This window comes from Pseudophryne corroboree, chromosome 3 (genome assembly GCF_028390025.1).
Source record: "Pseudophryne corroboree isolate aPseCor3 chromosome 3, aPseCor3.hap2, whole genome shotgun sequence".
NCBI lineage: Eukaryota > Metazoa > Chordata > Amphibia > Anura > Myobatrachidae > Pseudophryne > Pseudophryne corroboree.
The window spans coordinates 769,045,858-769,050,512 of record NC_086446.1 but is presented as its reverse complement, the minus strand read 5'-3'; the positions used below and the strand labels follow the sequence as shown (position 1 = coordinate 769,050,512).

General features: G+C 43.1%; 2 pseudogenes; one reads left to right on the top strand and one right to left on the bottom strand.

The window, feature by feature from the left end:
- Window positions 1-462: 462 nt before the first annotated feature.
- LOC134892068 (5S ribosomal RNA) lies at window positions 463-581 on the bottom strand (annotated as a pseudogene).
- Window positions 582-2,481: 1,900 nt separating this feature from the next.
- LOC134892067 (5S ribosomal RNA) lies at window positions 2,482-2,600 on the top strand (annotated as a pseudogene).
- The last annotated feature ends 2,055 nt before the right edge of the window (window positions 2,601-4,655 follow it).

Genomic DNA, 4,655 nt, shown 5'->3' with positions numbered 1-4,655 from the left:
GACTAATATTACAAACGAGGTTGTTACCGGAGATCTATCCTTTAAGAATGCAATATACCGAGCATCTTAGTGAGATAAAAAATGTTCTGGTCTCTTAATGATTAAAAGTGTGTGGAAGGGCGGTAGACATTAATTGGTCATACCCCCATTCCCACTTGACCAGTACAGACTTGCTGTATTGATGGAACCACAGGGTAGTCAAGACACAAAAATAATGATAATAACTATGCTCTCTTGGCTTAAGTAGAATTAGAGAAATGATCAGAAGTCATTCCTCTGAGTATAATACAAGAAAAATGGACATGCTCCTATCTGGATTTGAGACAGTAATAACGGTAGAGGTAAATATGGCACCTCACGTAGATGGTGCCCGTGACCAAAGGTCTGGAGATTGCAGAGTAAAGAAAACAAGTGGTGATACTGCTGTTGGTGTTGCTACCACATAGGTGAGGAAAAAATCCTACTCTACAACACCAGGTATTCGCAGGTGGTCCCCCTTCCTGGTACTGACTTGGCCCAACGCTGTTTAGCTTCCAAGATCAGACGAGATCGGGCGTTGGCAGCGTGGTATGGTAGTAGAGAATTTTATGTGAACATCAATGAGAGTGCACCTATTTAAGAATATTGAAAATCAGAGCCGACAGGAAGAGGATTGAGGAAAGATGGAGTAAAAAGGTGGATCTGCTTTCCACGTTAGACCTGATCCAATATTCCCACTCATGTGGTGCAATGTACCAGGAATCGTAAATGAGAGTCCACGAAGGATAGTGATCTATAGACAGTTGAAGTTAATGAGAATCATGATCTATAGACAATTTGAAATTAATAAAAATACAGTCAGAAAAACACTATCACAGGTATATTACAGTATATCCCGACAGATAGTGCATGATAGGAGATGCTGATTGAAACAGATAAATGCGTAGTCACTCTGGTGATACGGTCTATTTCAAAACTGAGGGTAAGGTCTGGGATCTATAGGGTTAAGCACTGAGGTGACTGATTTATAGAAACTATACCAACATATATCTGTTAACCATGTGTGTCATACACTGTTTGCCACGTAGTCCCGGATAGAATATGGGATGCTAATATATACTAATTATCTGCATGCATAAATTGCTATGAGGAGGCAATAATAAAAATGGATGAATACCAGCACTTAAATAAGTATAACAAATATAATGGTCAAAAATTAATAACACCTAAACTAGGCGTTAGTTTCCAATAGGTTCACTCAATGCTAGGTGAGTGCTAATGAATAAAGGTCTCTAGATAATCACCCCTATGATACGTACTAGGTACGAGATAATTCAAGCGGTACTGCTAGGTTTTGTAAGTAGGAGTTGCTATCCGTGTCAGAGAGCCACAGGATAGTAATGCTTACAGTTTCACCAGAGATCAGGGTAAGCCGAGAGAGCAAGGCAGATAAATGAAGCTAAATGCCAGGATACGGTAGTGTCGACGGGACCCCTGTTCCTAAATGCGGAAGACGCGTTTCGCCCTAGGGCTTGTTCACTTCCGGGTTCCGTGAAACCCGGAAGTGAACAAGCCCTAGGGCGAAACGCGTCTTCCGCATTTAGGAACAGGGGTCCCGTCGACACTACCGTATCCTGGCATTTAGCTTCATTTATCTGCCTTGCTCTCTCGGCTTACCCTGATCTCTGGTGAAACTGTAAGCATTACTATCCTGTGGCTCTCTGACACGGATAGCAACTCCTACTTACAAAACCTAGCAGTACCGCTTGAATTATCTCGTACCTAGTACGTATCATAGGGGTGATTATCTAGAGACCTTTATTCATTAGCACTCACCTAGCATTGAGTGAACCTATTGGAAACTAACGCCTAGTTTAGGTGTTATTAATTTTTGACCATTATATTTGTTATACTTATTTAAGTGCTGGTATTCATCCATTTTTATTATTGCCTCCTCATAGCAATTTATGCATGCAGATAATTAGTATATATTAGCATCCCATATTCTATCCGGGACTACGTGGCAAACAGTGTATGACACACATGGTTAACAGATATATGTTGGTATAGTTTCTATAAATCAGTCACCTCAGTGCTTAACCCTATAGATCCCAGACCTTACCCTCAGTTTTGAAATAGACCGTATCACCAGAGTGACTACGCATTTATCTGTTTCAATCAGCATCTCCTATCATGCACTATCTGTCGGGATATACTGTAATATACCTGTGATAGTGTTTTTCTGACTGTATTTTTATTAATTTCAAATTGTCTATAGATCATGATTCTCATTAACTTCAACTGTCTATAGATCACAATCCTTCGTGGACTCTCATTTACGATTCCTGGTACATTGCACCACATGAGTGGGAATATTGGATCAGGTCTAACGTGGAAAGCAGATCCACCTTTTTACTCCATCTTTCCTCAATCCTCTTCCTGTCGGCTCTGATTTTCAATATTCTTAAATAGGTGCACTCTCATTGATGTTCACATAAAATTCTCTACTACCATACCACGCTGCCAACGCCCGATCTCGTCTGATCTTGGAAGCTAAACAGCGTTGGGCCAAGTCAGTACCAGGAAGGGGGACCACCTGCGAATACCTGGTGTTGTAGAGTAGGATTTTTTCCTCACCTATGTGGTAGCAACACCAACAGCAGTATCACCACTTGTTTTCTTTACTCTGCAATCTCCAGACCTTTGGTCACGGGCACCATCTACGTGAGGTGCCATATTTACCTCTACCGTTATTACTGTCTCAAATCCAGATAGGAGCATGTCCATTTTTCTTGTATTATACTCAGAGGAATGACTTCTGATCATTTCTCTAATTCTACTTAAGCCAAGAGAGCATAGTTATTATCATTATTTTTGTGTCTTGACTACCCTGTGGTTCCATCAATACAGCAAGTCTGTACTGGTCAAGTGGGAATGGGGGTATGACCAATTAATGTCTACCGCCCTTCCACACACTTTTAATCATTAAGAGACCAGAACATTTTTTATCTCACTAAGATGCTCGGTATATTGCATTCTTAAAGGATAGATCTCCGGTAACAACCTCGTTTGTAATATTAGTCAATAAAAGTTATGTTTTAACCATTTATCTCAATTACCTTATCAAATTTACTTCTTTTCTATAAGAGTGCGCCCACACAAGAGCCTTCTGTCCTCTCCCCTTTGTATAAAAGTTTGCTCCTGCTTCTAAGCAGACGATTGCTCGTTGGATTTGTAGCACAATTCAACTTGCACATTCTGTGGCAGGCCTGCCACAGCCTAAATCTATCAAGGCCCATTCCATAAGGAAGGTGGGCTCATCTTGGGCGGCTGCCCGAGGGGTCTCGGCATTACAACTCTGCCGAGCAGCTACGTGGTCGGGGGAAAACACGTTTGTAAAATTCTACAAATTTGATACCCTGGCTAAAGAGGACCTGGAGTTCTCTCATTCGGTGCTGCAGAGTCATCCGCACTCTCCCGCCCGTTTGGGAGCTTTGGTATAATCCCCATGGTCCTGACGGAGTCCCAGCATCCACTAGGACGTCAGAGAAAATAAGATTTTACTTACCGATAAATCTATTTCTCGTAGTCCGTAGTGGATGCTGGGCGCCCATCCCAAGTGCGGATTGTCTGCAATACTTGTACATAGTTATTGTTACAAAAAAATCGGGTTGTTATTGTTGTGAGCCGTCTGTTCAGAGGCTCCTACGTTTGTCATACTGTTAACTGGGTTCAGATCACAGGTTGTACGGTGTGATTGGTGTGGCTGGTATGAGTCTTACCCGGGATTCAAAATCCTTCCTTATTGTGTACGCTCGTCCGGGCACAGTATCCTAACTGAGGCTTGGAGGAGGGTCATAGGGGGAGGAGCCAGTGCACACCACCTAGTCCTAAAGCTTTTATTTTTGTGCCCTGTCTCCTGCGGAGCCACTAATCCCCATGGTCCTGACGGAGTCCCAGCATCCACTACGGACTACGAGAAATAGATTTATCGGTAAGTAAAATCTTATTTTCTCTTAGTCCGTAGAGGATGCTGGGGTCACATTCAGAACCATGGGGTATAGACGGGATCCGCAGGAGACATGGGCACTTTAAGACTTTCAAAGGGTGTGAACTGGCTCCTCCCTCTATGCCCCTCCTCCAGACTCCAGTTATAGGAACTGTGCCCAGGGAGACGGACATTTCGAGGAAAGGATTTATTGTTAAACCACGGTGAGCATCTTACCAGCTCACACCTCAAGTATGCCGCAGAACGTGGCATTCAACAGAATACAAGCCAACGGCATGACGATTTCAGCAACATGCTGACAAGAACCGTAACACCATATATGTGTAACCACAAGTAATAACTGCAGATAGAGTACGAACTGAAACGGGCGCCCAGCATCCTCTACGGACTAAGAGAAAAGGATTTACCGGTAGGTATTAAAATCCTATTTTCCCATACGTCCTAGAGGATGCTGGGCTCAATTTCAGAACCATGGGGTTATACCAAAGCTCTAGAACGGGCGGGAGAGTGCGAATGACTCTGCAGTACCGAATGACCAAACTTGAGGTCATCATCGGTCAATTTAACAAACTTGTAAAACTTAGCCAAAGTGTTCGAACTCGACAAAGTAGCTGCTTGGCAATGTTGTAACGCCGACACCCCCCTGGTAGCCGCCCAGGACGAGCCC